The 21431-nt window shown below is 48.9% G+C and overlaps 1 long non-coding RNA gene across 1 annotated transcript in view; it reads right to left on the reverse strand.

The window, feature by feature from the left end:
• Positions 1–21431, reverse strand: part of LOC134492206 (uncharacterized) — a 313653-nt gene that overhangs the window by 249349 nt on the left and 42873 nt on the right. The gene's annotated exons all lie outside the window — the stretch shown is intronic.

The raw sequence follows: 21431 nt of genomic DNA on the forward strand, positions 1-21431 counted from the left end.
CCATGTTAATGTTTCACTTAAAAAGCTGGGAAAATAGGATGGTTTTGACATGGCTGAAATACTTTGGAAAAATCCAGTGGCAATAACTATTGTAATCCAATCACTGAGACCTGTCAGCAAGGGCTGACAGATGCTTATGATGGGTTATTCCTCAGTTTTGAAGCTCCCTTTCACCGTGCCTGGAATGTGTATACAATATATGTGTTTTCTTTCACTATTTCACTACAGTGTGCAAAGTGGCTCACTTACTCACTCATTGATGCTCACTACAACAATCCTTTGAAATGGGTAAGGCTAGAATGGCAGCTGGCCCAAAGTTACTGGAAGTTGAGTGGGGACATCAGCCTGGGTCCTTGTGTTCTAAATCCCTCACCCCGAATGCTGCACTAGGTCTGATCCATGAGCTGCTTGCACATCTTCCATCAATTCTATCTCATAAAATACAAGATGACCTCCAAGTAGTATTATTTGGTCAGCCAGGCAATCTGAATCTTTCTATCGCTATTTTTTCATTCATGTTCTTTTTTTTTAAGTTTGTTGTTCTATCATGCTTATACCAAGATTCTTCCTTTTGTAACATTGCTACTCAAACTGAGGTCTTGGTTTTTCCAATAAGCCCTCCATCCAAATACAGTACAGCTATTATGGGGAATAATGAGAAACAAATAAGGTGGGCTTTTTCTGTTTTTATAAAGAATTTTGAATTGATTTGGTACTTTTTTTTATCAGAATAACTTCAATAGTATACAAAATATAACACCACATGCTTCCTCAGACTATTTAAGAAAAATACTCTGGGGTTGGGTGGGCGTTGAGCCCCCATTGGTTGTTTTTGTTATATTGTATATTGTATACTGGACACGCATGGTTCTTTTTTACTTGGTTTTATGTGTTTTCTTCTTTTTTTTTTCTTCTTGTTTTTAATTGTAAGCTGCTCAGAGCTGTTTGGAGTTGGGCAGTCTCAAAACTTATTAAATCAAAGACAAAAATAAAATAAATTCTGATATATAAGCCTCCCCCCACAGTGTCTCTTAATAATACATTCTAACTTTGCAGTTCAATTTTTTGCTTCAGTCTACAGCAGCCTTTCTCAACCTTTTGACCCTGGAGGAACCCTTGAATTATTTCTCAGGCCTTGGGGAACCCCTGCACATTCAGGCTCAAATATAAGCCAAAAGTTACAAAATTATTATATTTGTTTCACGGGTAGGCCTGTCTATATGCACAGAACCATGGAACCCTGGTTGAGAAACCCTGGCCTACGTTCTCAAACTCAGCAACCCCCCAAATCCACTTAGATTCAAGAATATGAATGTGATTTTTCTGTCAACTTTGTCCGAAGTTTATGCTGTTCCTCATTACAAGTAGGAACTGTTCCCTGCCTGAAATGTTTTCACCCACTCCTTAACAGAAGTACATCCTTTTAAGAAGTGCACAGCACCCCTATCAACTGTCAGGAATGAAATCTCAAATGCACATTTGCAACTTGGCATTAGAATCATGTGGACTCTTACACCAAGATCACTTGGAGTCAGCCTTCTTTTCCAACAAGTCCTTATCAGAGAATTTCACGTTCAAGCCCTCTTTCTTCACTCAGAAGGATACAGGCAAATGTCCAAAACTGTATTATCTCATTTGAATAGCCCTCTCACATACCAGTGATAACATTCTTTTCAATGCTTCCACAAGCTCACAGATTTAAGCTGTGTAAGTCTGGTTCTCTTAAATGGATGGTAGAAACCAGTGCAGACAGGCCTTTCCCTAAAAAACTAACCAAGATGGAGCATCAGCATTTCATGTCTGATGAGTGAAGAAGAATTCTGAGGAATGACTGAGACTGATTTGCCTACTTATTATGAGGAGGTGGACATCAGTAGGAAATGATTTGCATACAGAAGGACCTGATAGTCCAAATAGGTGCCCAGTCTGAGGCCCCAGGGCCAGAAAAGCTTTGGGGGCCCCATCATTGTGATCAAGTTGTAATAGCTAAAATGACAGAAGGGAGGAACTATTAAAGATATGACCAGACAGTAAGCATATTGGGTACATGGACTTTAAATTAAGCATTAGGTAAAGGTAAAGGTTTCCCTTGACGTAAAGTCCAGTCGTGTCCGACTCTAGGGGGCGGTGCTCATCTCCGTTTCTAAGCCTTGGAGCCGGCGTTGTCCGTAAGGATCCGTCCATGGTCATGTGGCCGGCATGACTGCACGGAACGCCGTTACCTTCCCGCCGAAGCGGTACCTATTGATCTACTCACATTTGCATGTTTTCGAACTGCTAGGTGAGCAGGAGCTGGGACTAGCAACGGGAGCTCACCCCACCGCGCGGTTTCGAACTGCCAACCTTCCGATCGGCAAGCTCAGCAGCACAGCGGTTTAACCTGCAGCGCCACTGCGTCCCTTAAATTAAGCATTAAATAGATGTAAATCCAATGTAGTTCTTCTTCTACCCCCATCCACTGCATTCCACTCCACATCTCTTGACATGTCCCCCTATCACCCAGTTAAGCTCTTAGCCTGGAAGAAGTTGAACACCCTACAAGAAACTTTTGATTGAAGCTTGAAGAACTGTGGCCATTCAGTATAGCCAAGCTGTCTATCAGATCTGGGCTGCAAACATCTAGACAGCCCTTTGCAGCAAAGAGTTCGAGTTTTCTGCATCTCTGATGCTAGCTAGTTGTGGTCTGGATTTATGGATCCCAGATCTGGAAGATCTCATATAAAGTCGAATCGCTAACAGTTGTTCATAAGCCCAGAAAGTTAAATCCTCGTGGAGTCTAATTTAGTCAGATTTATTGAAAAGAAAAGGGGATAGGCTACAGAATCTTAGAAACTGGATATGTGTACTTTAGCACCCCATTCATCAATAAATATTGTAGAGACAAATCAAAGGTCCTTCTCCATGATCTCTAAAATGGAGAAGTCACAGAAGTCCTCATGTCAATATATTCTAGGATGGGGAAGTGACCACTTTAAAAGACTGTAGGGAACAGGGTGGCTTCGTATGTGCAAAAAATTGTAAGGATTAACCATATAAGGTGAAAATGAACATTAAACCAATGAGGAACAGACACCTTGTGCTACATATATTTATAAGTACTGCAACCATCCCAATGCTCTGCTCCTGTGGAACAGATCCAACTAGCATTGCTGAATAAACTTTCTCTTTACAGTTGGCCTCCTCTGTTCACTGGCCGGGGAACTGTTATTCCAGAACATTGTGGCAGGGCCTTTTTGATCCCTCTGATCTTCTTTCCAACTGATGCAATGGGGCTGTTGCTATTCATCTGCCTGGTAAGAAAGAAATGCACAGATGTTCTGGCCCTGCAAGACGTGGTAAACCTCTGTCCCCAGACCCAGAGAATTCCATTACATGCAGACCAGCTCAATGTGTCCCACTGTTTTAAGTGGTCAGGTAAGTCACAGTGGCAGACAGCTAAGGAAAAAAGTATACTGGTTACCAGCACCCCATCCAGTGCTGTTGTAGAACAACAACATACAAAAAAAAGTTGTGCTATGCATCATGCTACTGCATTGACACCAGTAACCTTTTTTTTTATTATTACTTTGATGCCTTCAAGTCAGCATTGACTCCTGGTGACTGCCTGTACAAGTCCCTGCAGTTTTCTTGGCAAGATTTTGGAAGCGATTTGCCCTTGCCTTCTTCCTACAGCTGAGAAAGTGAGACTGGCCCAAGGTCACCCAGCTGGCTTTGTACCCAAGGCAGGACTAGAACTCACAGTTTCCTGGTCTCTAGCCTGTTGCCTTAACACAGGGTTTCTCAACCAGGGTTCCGTGGCACGCTAGGGTTCCACGAGGGTCACTAGAGGTTCCCTAGATCACGATTTATTTTAAAAAATATTTCAAATTCAAGCAACTTCACATTAAAGAAGTAAGTTTCATTCTTTCTTTTTAGTTTAAGAATCCTGTTCATGCATATACACAGGCCTACCCATGAAATGAATATAATAATTTTGTAGCTTCTGGCCTCTATTTGAGCCTGAATGTGCAGGGGTTCCCTGAGGCCTGAAGAATATTTCAAGGGTTCCTCCAGGGTCAAAAGGTTGAGAAAGGCTGCCTTAACCACTACACCAAAGCGGCTCTCATCATGCTACTCGTATCCTGTATGTGTTTGTTTGTCATATTTGTAACTCACTTTCTCACAGTAAAGCTAGCCTTCAAGAGTTGGCAGTATGAAACAAAACATCCATCACTGATAGTCAGATTCGTTGGCATGCTGTGTAGAGTGCCATTCCCCACTCAGCTAGATCATTGGAAGAGGCGACTAGTAGCTCAGCTGAGACCGGCCTGTCTCCACCCCATGCCCACAAAGGTGTACGACCAGAACTGTGAGAAATCCCAGTGTCTTTAAGAAGTTTCAGGTGTATCTGGCTTGCCAGCCTGCATGAGCTATGGATCACCATTTCCCTTTCAAATCCAGAACAAGTCCAGATTTCATGATTATCCTCATGCCTTTCTCCAATCAGCACAGAACAAAGTTTATTTTATTTATTTATTTATTTATGTATCATATTTTTATCACCGCCCATCTCCCTCATACAGGGGACTCTGGGCGGTTGCATTGTTACTTCCTGTAGCTTGCCAGATATTTCTCCATCTGTACATACCGCTGCTGTAGACCAAGTATGGGACTTGTCTTCTCTTCAGAAAGACATTCAGCAGGCCACATTGTAGTGTGATTTACTGGATATTTTGCTGGTTACAAATTGCTTTAGGCTCTGGACAAAATCTGTGCATAACATATCATGATTCCTTAATGACTCTGCTGTTGGCATAATTCATCTCTACCCCCTTATCTTTGGAAACCAGGTTTCCGAGTCACAACAACCCACCTTGGTAACTGTCTACTTAATAATTATTTTTATGACATCATCCATGAAACCTAGACCAGAAAGAATTATTTTTGTTCATGATGTGCCTTTATAAGGGCATACTGAAATTTCACAGCCCTGTATATAGTATAGGTTGAATATGAATAATAATAATAATTTATTAAATTTGAATGTAACAACAACCAAACAAGAAATTACAATAAAATCAATAAAAGATGGCAAGCACGACAGACCAGATGAGCAGACCATACAGATTTGTATTCCAAATATTTTATTGGAAATTCCTTTACAGCATAAATGTCAGAACTGACTTTATATGAAAACCAAATACATGCTCGAGAGAACAGCTTTGGATGGCACAGGAAGAAAAGAGAAGTAAATACTGGTAAATAGATAGAGAGGCAGGCATAATCATATAAATAGACAGAAAAGCCTTGTTTCAATTCAAAACACAAGAGAGCTGTTTCTTTACTGAACAGACAGATGGGATTTGCTTAGCAGTACACCATCACCATCATCAATCAGAGATTGATTCCTCATTGGATCCATACATTTATTTCAATTCTTTCCTTTTTCTATTCCTGTTGTCATACTACTTCCAAGAGCCTTTCAAGAAAGATTAACAGCAGATAGGGATGACCCTGAATTTGGAATACTCTTTTTTATTTAACTTCAGATGGACATTGTAGTGTACACACATGGGGAAAAATAAGGTACAGCTCCGTATTTGCTACAAGGAGATCATGATGGAAAATATTAATCCTTCTCTGAAGGATCTTTAGGGAGCTTCCCTAAATCATCTTGCTCAGGCAGTGGTGGCCAAGGTGCCCCTGGCAGCAAGGGAACTGGTGGGTAAGGATCATCAGGCAGCGGGGGCTGAAAAGGACTGCGTGGTCCAGGAATTCGTCCTGGGTTGAGAGGCCCTAAAGGCTTCGGTGGTTGTGGAAATTTGGGCTGCTTAGGATCTGGTGATAGAGGGGGACCTTCTGGCCAAGGTTTTCCAGGCACCAGAGGCCCTAAGGGCACAGGTCCTTCTGGTTTTGGTGGCCCCTGAGGCCACGGTTTCTTCGGAACTGGAACCAATGGACTGCCAGGTTTTGGAACAGGAGGAATGCCAGGTGCTCCAGAAGGACCAGGCCTTGATGGATCTGAAGACATGATGAGATAACACGGAAGGAAGAAGGCCTGGAGAATCCAGAAGGAAAGAAAGTGAAGATTTTGTAAAATTTGACAGTATTCATCTGCTAACTGAAACTGATATGTAATGATCAACTTTCTGAATAAGTGACAATCAGAAAGCAGTAGCAAAAATTATGATCATCACTGACATGTCATGGGAAATACTTGACAAGAATTGAGAGCTGACATAGTAAACATTTGACTTACTTGATTATCTGTGAGAAAGCCAATAAGAATTGCTAAATTCCACCTTTTAAGTTAGCCACAGGTTCCCAAACACAAATAGCAACTTCTATGGAAAGAACATGAAAACATGAAAAAACTACATTTTGAAATGTGAATATATAATAGATTTCAACATTTTGGGAATTTAAAATGTGACATTTCCCCCTTGCTTTACCCTTATCTATGCCAAGAAGCTTTTACCAAACTCTTCCATTTCAGCTGCCTGATGGACCAGTGGAAATAATCTTGGCACAGCCTTTTCCAACTATATGTAACAAGCTCTAAAGAGACAATCCAGCTGCTCATAATCTATCGTATATCATAAGCAAATAGTGCATACAGACAAGCTTGCAAAGATATTGACAGACTGAACGTTAATCAGTGACTGACTGCCAATACACCACAGTTCAAACCGAGCACCAAGCCCCTTCATCTCACTTTTGTCTTGCCTTGAAATGGCCACCGCTCAAGACCCAGAGATCGCCTTTCTACAATGCACTTTGAAGAGGCTTCTTTCACAGCTAAGCAAGTTTGCAAGACCAGCTCCAAAGGGAGGTGTAGCTAGGCATTTGCCAGGGTCCCAAGACTAGCCAAGATCCAACCGACCTCACAATCCCACATCTCCATTTTGTAGAGTATCCAGGAAGATCAGATGCAGTCTAAATAGGCTACGTGCCCTACTCCATCTTTACTTGATGGACCCATTAAGTGTACAATGCTCAAAAGCCTCCATATTCTGGAACCTGCCTTAAAATTTTGGTACCCAGAAGTTCTTTATGTTCTTCACCTCCCCTCAGAAGTATTGCATATGTTTACCACCAATCCAGAAAATCCTAGCTTCGCTCCCAGGCATCTCCTGGGTTCAGAGGTGTCAGCAGTTAGAATGCTGGTTTAGATGAGCAAATATCTGATTCACCTATAATGCAAGCTCCCTTCTTTTACAAATTAGATCTGAGTAATTTCCCTGCAAAAATGTGCAGTATTTGCAGTATTCCCAGCCCACTTTCAACAACGTCCTGTCCCTGCTTCCCGGTCCATAGCTTTCAAATGAATTATCTAGCTGGTTATCTACCTAAAGGCTGGAAGATGAGGGTTCTGTCCCCGCTGGAAGGCACTGGCTCCTTGTAAAGTTCACAGCTTTGGTGTGCAGCACTTTCTATCTAGCTTATAAACCTACAACGACCAGCAAAATCAGAGTTGTAGGAGTTACCCAAATAGTTCTGACTCCACCCAAGATCTCCTAATGAAATCCACAGATGGGAATGTGTGTCAGCATACCTTGGAGATAGATGGACAGGGCAGAATGTGCAGGGACACCTGAACAGCCCAGGCTAAAAATATGGGAAGAGACTCATGGAGGAAAGATTGGTAACACAACCCATATTTTCTTCTACTCTGAGAAGGAAAAAAGAAAACACTCATAGAAAACTAGAGCAGCTGTGTGGATCCATCAGGGGGAAAAAGCAAGATCCATATTTATTAGAATCAGCTAGAATGACAGTTGAGTTGAACTAGGATTATAAACTAGAGTTAGGAGAATAAGCAATTATAATGCATTGATTATGTGCCATCAAGTCGTTGTTGACTCTTAGCAACCACATGGATAGATTTTCTCCATGTTCATCTGTCCCTATTATTAATTTATTCATTTATTTGCCATCAGGCAACATGTAAAGAAAGAAATTCCTCAAATTAGACTCAGTGTTACAGCCAGGTGTTTCCATCTTCCTCCTTGGAACCCTCCAAATAGGAACCTTCATCCACGGTTGGGGCTTTCTTTTATTTTGGTTGCTCTTTTGCCTCTTTAAAGCTCCTCAAAGTTAAGAGAAAAAATTAAACGGAGCCCCCCAATTTTGTCCCTGCCCCACCTCTGAAGCAGACCTGGGAGGATGCTGCGGAGCCATACACTATGTAGCCCATGTGTCCTGACTTAAGCAAAAAACCATGCTGAGAGGAGATTGTCTCTAGTGTTTATTAACCGCTATAATAGACGGAAAATCCTACCGAACTGAAGGAGTGTGGGAAACCCAGACAGATAAACCCCAAAACTCAAGGCGGATCTGCTCTGAGTTTCTTTGAAGGACAGTTCAAAGCCTCTAAACTACGCATGCATTTTCCCTCCTGGATAGGGGCCTGCTCCTGCACACCATCCGTACTCATAACACCATGACTGGTAGCCAACCCTGTTTTAAAGCATGTGGTCTTCAGCTTAATTACAATTATTTAGACTCAGGTAAAAGCTATCTTCCCCTTCCTTGTTCCTGGCTGCTTAGGAGAAAGAAAAGGAGGTGTTAGGAAAATGAAAAGGGGGCTGTCAAAAAGAAGATGAATGTCCCCCTCTTTTAAGGCTGTTTCTCCTTCCTGCTTGCTTCAGGGCTGCCCATCAAGTGGTCCACAAAAGATTGAAAAGTGAAAATATGTGGATAACAAAAAAAGGCCACTCTTCTAAACTGTGGTGGAGGGATATAGAATGTGCTATAACTTCTACTATATTTAAGAATTTGCAGTAAGCTTGTATTAAGCTAAACTACATGGGTTGAGTGTGGAGTCCCTTGGAGAGAAACACATGAGGCTGCTCTGAGGTAACTTTACCACATAGGTATGAGAAACAGCATCCGACATTGAGGATTAATTAGGGCTTGGCCATACAGCAATGCACAACATTGCAATTAAGAAGGGATTTCTTAGGGACTGTTAAGAACTGTCTGGAGCCACAGCTTTTGAAAGCCAGGAAAGAATTATTATGCTACATGGAGTGTGTTTTTCAGAACAGAAATAATCTAGGATAGAAAACATACCTTGTGCCTAGAGTAGGTAACTTTTTGTGGCTCAGCAGTGGACATTTGATGGGTATATTCAAGGATGGCAGTGGTGAGATACAGATAGTGAACAAACCATGTGCCCAAGATTTCCAGTTTGTTGTGCAGGAGGAAAAAGTCTTTACCATGAGTCTTTATTTGTGTTAAGCAAATTGGAAGGCTTCCCCTGTAATTTTCATGTGCTTTGCACCTCAAAGTGGCAGGGAAGTATAGTGAGGGGCATGCTGGGAATTGAAAAAAACAGATATGGGGTCACCATGCAGTCAGAGGCACAATAATTTTGCCACAGCCCAATGGCACGATCCACATGAAAATATATGTAAACTCAAAGCAGCTCACACCCAGATCCATGATCTGCTGCGTGCTTGGTACAAAAACTAAATGTTGATCCATCGGATAAAATTTCAAAGATGCAGAAGTTAAAATGAAGAAACTGTGTCTGGACATTCAAGAAAAGATTTCTGTTAGGACACAGTATTCATTTCAAGCAGCTAGATGTCATGTTCACCATTCCAATGTTACCGCTGCATCGTAACGTTTCGCATGTCATTTGGCTGATGCGTGTTTCGTTTGGGAGGGGAGGAGGGCTCTGTCTCATGGGATTGTTATATGTTAGCAGCTGGATTGGAATGTGTTTGGGTTATCTCATGTGTTCAAGGTTCCTTTCCCAGGACATCGGCAGAAACGGTTACCAGCACCTGGTGGGGGGAGTTTGCAATGGCAGGGCGAGGGGCAGGATTACGTTTGTGCCGAGGGTTTTTAGTTTGTATTTGGTGCACTTTTGCTCATTCTCAGCTTTCTCTGTATTTGCATACTATTCTTTAATAAATCAGATATCATTAAGTTCCTGCTTGTGAGTCTGAGTCTATTAGGATAGGCAATCCTTACATAAAGCTGAGAATCCCAAAAATTTACCGTTAGCCCCTTTCCAGATTTATCTTGTGAGGGAGAAGTGCTAGCGATGAGCGAACCAAATCCCCAAACCGCGGAAAGCGAGGAATCGAGCGAGGGGGAACCCGACTCCATGGTGATAAGAACAGAGAGGGTTCCTACTCGGGAGCCCTCAGAGATTCGGGAGATTTCAAGCTCCAGCCTGGGAGAAGAGGAGGTTGGAGGTAAAAGAGCCCCTGAACTGACTGGCGAGCCGCCAGGCAAGCTGATCACCTGGGATGAAGCACAGGGACCCCTACCAGGGACGTCCAAAATGTCTTGGAAGCAGTGATACCCGATGTCCCCAATCGTGGTGAGGCAGGAGGGAAAGGAGGATTCCCAAACCCCTGACCGTATAAGACTGGTGGAGGCCAAATTGGAGTCAATAGAATTCATGCTCCAGAAAATGTCAATGGACTGGGGTCCTCGGGAGAGGAGGAGAGGGGAATCTAGTAATAGGCATTCGTCCCCTTCTTCGCCCCCCCCCCTCACTTCTTCGGAGGAAAGGAGTAGGACTCGGTACAGAGAGGAGGCAAGGGCGCCTAGGGTGCGAATTTCAAAGTCCCCTCCTCGAGAGCAGAAATCCCTGGGAGCTAAAGGAAAGTCCGACCGCCCAGATGTGGTGAAGGGACCGCCCAGAGTGGGGGTTAAGGACTTTACAGTTAAATTTGACGGAGATCCAACTAAGTTGTCGTTCTTCCTTACTAATGCAAGGAGTTATATGGATGAATGGGGACCATATTTTCGTTCAGAAAGAGCCAAGATTAATGCCATTGCCACTAAGCTGAAGGGGCGGGCTGCCAATTGGTTTGTGCAGTTATGTCAATCGGATGCTCCTGAGCTGGAGGAGTTCGAAGACTTCCTGTGGGCATTAAAGCTACACTTTGAAGACCCGTTAGCTAAAGAAAGGGCAAAACGGGCGCTGAGGGAGCTTAGCCAGGGGCCACGATCTGTAGCGGACTATGCTCTGGAATTTAAGGCTCTGGCTGGGAAGGTTGAGAATTGGTCCCAATCTACCTTAATAGAGCTATTTAAGGACAGTCCGAACACGGAGGTCCTGAGGTGGTCGTTGGGTAGGGACGACCCAGTTACCCTGTACAAATGGATACAGTTGGCAGGGAAGGCTGAACATGCCCATGGGACCTTCCCTCACAGGAAGGTGATGAGACATTCCGGGCTCAGCAAGGGTTCCCGCCTTGCTGCACCTACTGGAAAGTCCGGTCAATGTGCCTGGGAGGAGGAGAGGGAGCGCCGTTATGCGAAAGGGCAGTGCCTCCGATGTGGAAAGGAGGGTCACCAAGCGGCGGCGTGCCCAAAGGGCAAGACCGATGATCGTTCGGGGAAGCCGGCGGGGAAATCACCCTCCCTACCCAGGAAAATGAAGGCAGCCAAGGCAGAAACTGAAGTGGAGGAGGTTCCTTACTTTGGGTGCGAGGGGGAGCCCAATCTACACCAGCCGGCGGGAAACGCCAGCCACCTGCTCTAAAGAGCACCTGTTGGCAGGTGGTGGAGGATGGGTGCGAAGATGTTTCGGTGAGTGCCAACTGTCCCACACTGAACGTGAAAGTGAAGTTAGGCTCCCACACAAGGACCGTTGAAGTTTGGGCATTGATCGATTCAGGGTGTTCGCATTGCTTGATGCACCCTGATGTGGTGGCTGCTCTGGAGTTACCCAGCTTTCCACTGCAGCATCCCATGATTTTCACCCAGCTGGATGGTTCTACTGCGGGAGGGAAACCGGTCACCCATTTCACGGGAATGGTGGCGTTACAATTGGGCAGCCACTGTGAGGGGCTGCAGTTTGTGGTGGCGCCTGTGGGTCATCCCCTAGTCATTCTGGGGATTCCTTGGTTGGTCCAACAAAACCCCTATATAAATTGGGTGCACAGGACTTTGACTTTGGGGGATGGTTTCTATCAAGCCCCTGGGGAGGAAGACGCTCCAGAGGCTGCAGTGGGGAGGGCGGCAGCAGCAACCCCGCATTTTGCTGTCACACCACTGGAGGGCTTGCCGGAGCAATAACAAGACTTTGCGGATGTGTTTGGTGAGAAAGAAGCAGACCAACTCCAACCCCATCAAAAACTGACTGTGCGATAAAGTTGGTCCCCGACGCTCAACTGCCCAAGCCGAAAATTTATGCCATGACTCAGAAGGAGCTGGCAGCGTTGAGGGAGTTTGTGGACAAGAACTTGGCCAGAGGTTTTATTGAACCAGTGAATTTGCCAGTGGGTGCCCCCATCTTGTTTCGAGCGAAGAAGGATGGGACATTGAGACTTTGTACAGATTACCGCGGATTGAATGCGGTCTCGATATTAAATAAATATCCTCTTCTGTTAATAAAAGACATGTTAGCACATCTGGCTAAGGGGAGAATCTTCTCTAAGCTGGATTTGCTGGAAGCCTATTTCTGCATCCGCATACAGGAGGGGGATGAATGGAAGACTGCTTTCAATTGTCCACTGGGTTCTTTTCAGTATAAAGTTGTGCCTTTTGGATTGTCGGGGGCACCAGGGGTGTTCATGCAATTGATCAATGAAATGTTACATGAACATTTGTTCAAGGGTGTACTGGTCTATTTGGATGATGTTTTGATTTATACTGAAACGGAAGAGGAACATGAGCGCTTGGTGAAACAGGTGCTTAGTAAACTGAGAAAGGCTGAGCTCTATGCCAAGCTTTCTAAGTGTGAATTTCATAAGACTCAGCTTGACTACCTGGGGTACAGGATCTCTGACAAGGGCATTGAGATGGATCCTGCGAAGATTCAAGCCATTTTGGGGTGGGAGCGCCCGTGTACCCGTAGGCAGCTCCAAAGTTTCCTTGGATTTTCCAACTATTACCTCCAATTCATCCAGGGGTTCGCAGAAATTGTGTTGCCTCTTACTGACTTGTTACGTACCAAGGGGTTGGGGGACACGCACAAGGTAAAGAACCCGGGGGCATTGCTAAATTGGACAACTGATTGCCAGGTGGCTTTTGACAAACTCAAAAGCCTGTTCACTGCTGAACCCATTCTTCAACACCCTGATCCCACTAAACCCTTTGTGGTTCAAGTGGATGCTTCTGATTTTTCAATTGGAGCGCTCTTGCTGCAAGCAGATGCTGACAACCGCCTGAAGCCGTGTGCGTATCTGTCCCGGAAATTTTCCAAGACAGAAAGGCGGTGGCATGTTTGGGAAAAGGAAGCTTTTGCTGTCAAGGCAGCTTTGGAGGCATGGCGCCACCTTTTAGAGGGGGCTAAATGTCCTTTTGAGGTTTGGACTGACCATAAAAATTTGGAAGCGCTCAGCGCACCCTGGAAGCTTAGTCCTAAACAGATCCGCTGTTTAGGGAATAACTGGTTGCAAAGTAAGGGAACAGGGAATAACTGGTTGCAAAGTAAGATGGCGTGGTCTGATAAGAGCAAAGCAAGGAAATGCTTCTGGAAAATTTGAAACAAATGGTCTTTAATAATCCTTGCTTCAGATTTCTTAATTGTTGTTTCACTACATTTAAAAATTTATTTATCAATTTATAGGTAGCTTCAATCACCCAAGTAACTCTAAATGGCATACCTATTACATATTTTAAAAAACAGGACTAATTTATTGCCTTGTAAAACATTCAGGATCTCCTATAGGTGAGAACCTTTTAGTGATGAGAGCTCATATTTTTTAGGAGGAATTCAGTTTTGTGTGTTTGTGTGTGTGTGTGTACACTGTAGGGTGAGGGCAGCTGAAAAAACCGAGTGTAGTCATTCCTTATAGATACACATATTGACAAGAATATATTTGCCTTCACATAAAACCACACACAGTTCATACCCAATGGTCACATTTAGACATTTTTTATGCACACACATTCATTCTGTCATGAGTGCCGTTGAGCTAAAGTCATCAGCGCAATGGCACACATGACAATGACAAGGAAATAGGTGAAGGGGTACAAGATAAGTAGCCATCAACCCACAACGACTAACGGCTAACAAACAATAGCTAAACGGATCACGGAGCCACCCAAGCCATCAGCGGCAATACAACGGGGATCGCCCAGCTGAAAGCAATCAGCAGAGGAATGGGAAACCTGATGATGGGCGATCCCGGAAACCCTCACCCACCGGCAGGGCAACGTATTGGACAAAGGGGGGTGACGTGACCGTGAGCGAGGGGGCGCTGACCGGCGCGGGGTATTTAAACCCCGCACCGGCGCGCTCCTGTCACTCTCAGCTTTTTTCTACCAACGCTGTACCTGCCCTGCAAATAAACCAGAGCCTGATCCGCGAACCAGTGTCTGAGTATTATTCAGAGGTAGGCAGCGCATGACATAAAGCTGAGAGTCATAAACTCAGCCTCGCCGAGCCCCACCGGACGACAACGAGCCGCGGGAGGAGTAGACGGCGAGAAGACCAGCAAGATGAGGCCGGAGCGGCGCAGGCAAGGAGGGCGAGCCGCGCGGCAAGAGACAGAGGAGGACCGACCAAGGCCAGAGGCACCGCGGACTCCCGGAGCCATGGACGCCCACCCCACCCGACCCGAGCCTCAGCTCCAACCCCAAGGGGAGATGGCGACGGAGGCAACCCGACCGCGGGAGGGAGCAGCACGACTTCCGAAACCAGCGGAGGACCCCGCGCCCCACATCGCACCCCAGCAACGGGCGTGGAGCGACAGCCCCACGGCGGTCAACACGGAGGAGGACGACGGAGACACCCATCAGACGGCGGAGGAAGCGGACCCGCGGCAGAGGGACGATGAACCCCGCCGGCAACCCACCCCCGAGGACGCGCCAACGGAACCGGCCCCAGCGGCGGCGCGGGCTGTGGACGAGGAGGCACGAGCTGAACTCGCGGCCATGCGGGCTCAACTGATGGAACTCCGGACCATGCTCCAGGCGCTTATGCCCCCCGCGCCACCCAACGACATCCCCGCACAAGCCCACACCCCGAGCGAAGCACCGAACCCACACGGGCCAGCGGAGGGTCAGCAGACGGCACAGGCGGCCGACACCACACCCCGGGAAGCGAGAGGCGGGGCCGCACAAAACGCCCGGGCCCCAAAGGACTTCCCCATCTTCTTCGATGGGACCCCCACAAAACTCTCGTTTTTCGTGACCAATGCTAGGGAGTTCATGGGGAGGCACGGACACTCTTATGACTCCGAGGCCGACAAGATCGCCGCCGTGGCGATCAAACTCCAAGACAGGGCGGCGGACTGGTACGTCCAACTGTACGAGTCCAGCTCCCCCGCCCTCGCCACCTTCCCTGCTTTCATCAATGAGATGAAAAACTACTTCGAAGACCCCCTAGCCAAAGTAAGGGCGAAAAGCGCACTCCAAAGACTTAAACAGGGCACACGGACGGTCCCTGACTACGCCCTGGAGTTCAAAGCCCTCGCGGGGAAGGTCAGCGACTGGTCCGAGACCACCCTGCTGGAAATGTTCAAAAGGGGGCTCAACCGCGACGTCCTCCAATGGGCCCTCTACCGCGACGACCCAGAAACGTTACACGGGTGGATCCACCTCGCGGGGAAAGCCGAACATGCGCACCGCACCTTCCTCATGACAACCACGGAAGACACAAACTATGCCGGGAAAAAGGTACCCGCACCACACGGGGGGATGGCCGGCCCCATATACCCAAAAAAGAAGTTCAACCGGGAGCCCTGCGGGAGGTGTGGCAAATTAGGGCACAAGACGGCGGATTGCTTCGCCAACCGACCGCCGACCAGCGCGCCCAAACCCACTCCGAAAATTAGCCCCAAACCACCCAACCCGGGGCTGCCCCCTCACCGCCGAATGACCGTGGCCACAGCGACACCAGAAGAGGGCTGGGACGCTTACTGGGGGGAAGAGGACAATACAGACCCCGACCAGCCGGCGGGAAATGCTCCCCGCTTGCCCTGAGACGCGTGGCGAGGCAGGCGGTGGGACAGCAACGCGGACCACCTCAACGAAACGACGAAAGCCCCGTAATATTGGCAGCAATTCAACTCTCTGCCGGCAACGGAGCCACCACGGCCGCGGCACTAGTGGACTCGGGGTGCTCAAAAAACCTCATCCACCCCGACCTAGTCGCCAAACTCGACCTCCGCTGCTTCCCCCTCCCCACGCCGCTGGCATTCCACCAGCTGGACGGCTCTACAGCGGGAGGGAAACCAGCCACGCTACAAACCGAGCCGGTCACCCTGCAAATGGGCACTCACACCGAGCGCACATCGTTCGTAGTCACGCACATCGGACGGCCCATTGCAGTCCTGGGGATGCCATGGCTCGCGACAAACAACCCGCAGATCAACTGGGAGACCCGCACCTTCACATTCGGCGACGGCGAGTATCGAGCACCAGTTCCAGCGGGCAGAAGCAACCCCACGGTAGGACGAGCGGAGGCGACCACACAAGACAACGCCGCTACCGCAGCAGACCTACCAGAACAATACGCCGACTTCTCCGAGGTCTTCGGAGAGGCAGAGGCGGACCAACTACCCCCCCACCGCAAGACGGATTGCCGGATCGACCTACTGCCCGACGTCCCCTTACCTAGACCAAAGATCTATTCGATGACCCCGAAGGAGATGGCAACCCTCCGGGAGTTCATCGATAAAAACCTAGACAGGGGATTCATAGAGCCAGCATGCTCACCGGTCGGAGCCCCTGTCTTATTCCGGGAGAAGAAAGATGGGACCCTACGGCTCTGCACCGACTACCGGGGCCTAAACGCGGCTTCCCTGTCCAACAAATACCCCTTACCCCTGGTGAAGGACATGCTCGCCCACCTGTCCACGGGCAAAGTCTTTTCCAAATTGGACCTTCGCGAGGCGTACTATCGCATCCGAATCAGGGAGGGGGACGAATGGAAGACGGCGTTTAACTGCCCCCTAGGCGCTTTCCAGTACAAGGTACTGCCCTTCGGACTCGCGGGGGCCCCTGGGGTGTTCATGCAGCTCATCAATGAGGTACTGCATGAACATCTGTTCAAAGGGGTCCTGGTCTACATCGACGACGTCCTTATTTACACAAAAACGCACGAGGAACATGTAACCCTAGTCAGGCAAGTCCTCGACAAGCTCAGAAGGGCGCAGCTCTATGCAAAGCCTACAAAGTGCGAGTTTCACAAAGAGCGCCTAGACTATCTGGGGTACCGAATCTCCGGGGACGGCATCGAAATGGACCCCGCAAAAGTCGAAGCGGTGCTAAACTGGGAGCGGCCCCGCAACAGACGGCAACTACAGAGCTTCCTCGGATTCGCGAATTTCTACAGGTCATTCGCCCGGGGGTTCGCTGAGATAGCCCTCCCCTTAACGGACCTCCTCAAAACCAAAGGGGTGGGGGACACCCGACGCGCCAAGAACCCAGGCACAGTGCTGAATTGGACTCCCGCGTGCCAGACCGCATTCGACAAGCTGAAAGCGCTGTTCACTACGGAGCCAATCCTCGCGCACCCGGACCCAGAACGGCCGTTCGTGGTCCAAGCCAACGCCTCAGACTTCTCCCTGGGAGCCATCCTGCTACAGAAAGACCCCACGGGACTCCTGAAACCATGCGCCTACCTGTCAAGGAAGTTCTCCGAGACAGAGAGGCGATGGCACGTCTGGGAGAAAGAAGCCTTCGCGGTGAAATTGGCACTAGAGACATGGCGACACCTACTCGAGGGAGCCACCCAACCATTCGAGGTCTGGACTGACCACCGGAACCTCGAGGCCCTACGAACGCCTAGACGCCTTAGCCCAAAACAGGTTCGATGGGCCCAATTCTTCAGCCGCTTTGATTTCCAGCTGAAGTTCATGCCGGGCAAGAAGAACTTCCTGGCCGACGCCCTCTCCCGGCTGCCCCAAGACGAAGAGCCCGCCCCAGACACCATTGGGACGGTCCTATCCGCCTCGCAACTGGGGATGGCCGTGACCACCCGAAGCGGCGCACGGAGGCAGCTCGACTCTACGGCGCAGCCGACGGCGGGACAACCGGCGACGGAAAGAAGCCAACCGCAACTACCAGGGGGAATGCGCACGGACCTCGCCGCCGCCCTCAAAACCGACCCCTGGTTCCTGGCAAACCCCGACAAGGTAACGATGGCACAAGACCTGGCATGGGGGGAAGGCAGAATCTACGTCCCGGACTCGCAACGCCAGGCGATCTTGCATAGATCACACGACGCCAAGCAAGCGGGACACTTTGGGTTCCTCAAGACCCTACACCTAACACGGCGTCAATTCTGGTGGCCCGCGCTCAGGCGAGACGTAAAAACCTACGTGGCGTCCTGCCCAACGTGCGCTAGGGCCAAACGGGCACCAGGCAAACCCGCGGGGCTATTGCAACGGGTGGCAGAACCCTCCCGCCCATGGGAGGAAATCTCTATGGATTTTATAGTGGACCTCCCACCCAGCCAGAAGAAAACGGCCATTTGGGTGGTGAAGGACTACTTCTCAAAGCAGGCCCACTTCATCCCCTGCACGTCGGTCCCATCCTCACAACAGCTAGCCAAACTCTTCCTCATCCACGTGTACAGGCTACACGGATGTCCCGCACGTGTGGTGACCGACAGGGGCACACAGTTCACCTCCAAATTCTGGCGGGCCTTCCTGAAGCTGACGGGGACCCAACAGGCCCTATCTACGGCTTGGCACCCTCAGACGGACGGAGCCACTGAGGTTCTTAATGCCACCTTAGAGCAATTTATACGATCATATACTAACTACCACCAAGACGACTGGGCTGAACTGCTCCCGTTCGCCGAAGTCGCATACAACAACGCCGTCCACACGAGCACGGGGAAAACTCCGTTCGAAGTAGTCTCGGGGCGCGACTTCGTCCCCATACCGGAGCTACCTCAACCCCCGGAACCCCAGGTGGACGCTAGCGACTGGGGACGGAAGATCGCGGAAGCATGGCCAGTAATCACGGCGGCGCTGAAGGATGCACAGGCTGCCTACAAAGAGCAGGCCGACAAGCACCGGCGCCAACAACCGACGTTCCAGGCGGGGGATATGGCCTATCTATCCACCAAGTTCCTAAAGTCAACCCAACCCTCGAAAAAACTGGGGCCTAAGTACATCGGGCCGTTCCGAGTCACGCAAATAGTGAACCCGGTAGCAATACGCTTGGACCTGCCACACAACCTCCGGAGACTCCACCCGGTGTTCCACACCAGCCTCCTGAAACCGGCAACCACCTCCCGATGGCACCCAAGCACGCCACAGCCCGCACCGGTGATGATCGACGGGCAACACCACTTCGAGATAAGGGACATTCTCGACTCCCGCAAGCAACGAGGAACTCTACACTATCTGGTCAGGTGGAAACACTTCCCCCACCCGGAATGGGTGGCGGCGCACAACGTTAACGCGCCTGACCTGACCAGAGCATTTCACCGGGCATACCCTGACAAACCGCAACCAAGGTCAGCAAAACCAAACCCCCCCCCCGCAGGCCCCCCCCGCCTCCCGTGCCCCAAGGGAAAGGGCCCCCCCAAGCCCGCGACTTGGGTGGACCTTCCCCCCCCCGGGACTCACTCCCCCCGCCCCGGGCCCACGGGGTGGTGACAAACGTTCGCCAGCACCCTCCCCCCGCCCCCCGGCCGCGGGGGAGTGGCAAGCAAGTCAACAGGGCAACCTGGGGGCAACGCCCAGGAGACACAACAAAGGCGACGCACTTTAAATAAGAAAAAGAAGGGCCCTACCTGGAGCTGAGGAGCACCCGACCAGCCACGCCTCTCTCCTCGCCGAACTGAGCCAAACAAACAGGGTGTGGCTGGAGCATGCGCACGCCAGGTCAGGACCCGAGCATGCGTACCATGGACACACCCTGGGAAGGCACGTGGTAGAGGGAGGAGCAAAGGGAGGGGCGACAACTACTCCGGCGGGAACTTTGAAAAAAAAAAAAAAAAAAATGTGGCGTTTTGACAGCTCCACGGGGAAAGCCCAGAAAACCGGGGGAGAACACTATTCGAAAAGGGGGCAGTATGTCATGAGTGCCGTTGAGCTAAAGTCATCAGCGCAATGGCACACATGACAATGACAAGGAAATAGGTGAAGGGGTACAAGATAAGTAGCCATCAACCCACAACGACTAACGGCTAACAAACAATAGCTAAACGGATCACGGAGCCACCCAAGCCATCAGCGGCAATACAACGGGGATCGCCCAGCTGAAAGCAATCAGCAGAGGAATGGGAAACCTGATGATGGGCGATCCCGGAAACCCTCACCCACCGGCAGGGCAACGTATTGGACAAAGGGGGGTGACGTGACCGTGAGCGAGGGGGTGCTGACCGGCGCGGGGTATTTAAACCCCGCACCGGCGCGCTCCTGTCACTCTCAGCTTTTTTCTACCAACGCTGTACCTGCCCTGCAAATAAACCAGAGCCTGATCCGCGAACCAGTGTCTGAGTATTATTCAGAGGTAGGCAGCGCATGACACATTCTCACATACTATATACATATACATATACAAACACATACACATACACACACAACCATCCATGCATGCTCAGAGTCCTTCAACCTTCCATTGTCTGGGGATGGTGAGGGTTATATTCCAAACACAACTCAGATTTACAAAATCCTAAATGTCTCAGATGATTATGATTCTCTAGCAATGGTGCCCCAAAACTCAAGTTGGTGCACTACGAAAAGCAACGAAATATACTGCATCTGTGGAATTTCATCCAGCTCCACTATATAGAGTGTCCTAGATCCTACTGGACTGGGGAAGGCAATGGCAAACCACCCCGCTAGAGCCTGCCAAGAAAACATCGTGAAAGCGGCGTCCCCCCAAAGGGTCAGACATGACTCGGTGCTTGCACGGGGGACCTTTCACCTTTCACAGATCCTACTGGGGAAGGACAAGCCAGAGGAACAAATTACTATCAATTGTAATCATGTGGCCACACATTTAATGAATAAAATCTCTCACAAATTGGAAATCAGATGAACAGAATCCATTGAGATGACAGACATGTGATGTGGAAGTTTTATGAGTCTATGGATCTCCAGAGAATGGACAGAGTTCTCTGTGACCTTAGTTCCACCACTTGTGGACTGGACCCCTGACCTGCCTGGTCGGTTAAAGCAGCCAGTGAATGGACTGGCAATTGGATTCAGGCAGTAGTCAACATTTCTTTGATGGAAGGGAAAGTTCCAGGAGCCTTGACAGAGACCCTGGCTTTTCCAGAGTTGTAGAGCCAGTGGTGCCTATATTAAGGAATTTATAATGTAATTATTTTTCATTAATATCATTTTATTATATTTTGAAATATTTATAAACCCCATAGAATTCCTCTAGAGCAGTGTTTCTCAACCTTGGCCACTGGAAGATGTGTGGACTTCAACTCCCAGAATTCCCAGGCTGGCTGGAGAATTCTGGGAGTTGAAGTCCACACGTCTTCCAGTGGCCAAGGTTGAGAAACACTGCTCTGGGCTCAGGTGAGGATAATTTAGAGGAACAAATATTTCAACTTG

This window comes from Candoia aspera, chromosome 2, assembly GCF_035149785.1.
Source record: "Candoia aspera isolate rCanAsp1 chromosome 2, rCanAsp1.hap2, whole genome shotgun sequence".
NCBI lineage: Eukaryota > Metazoa > Chordata > Lepidosauria > Squamata > Boidae > Candoia > Candoia aspera.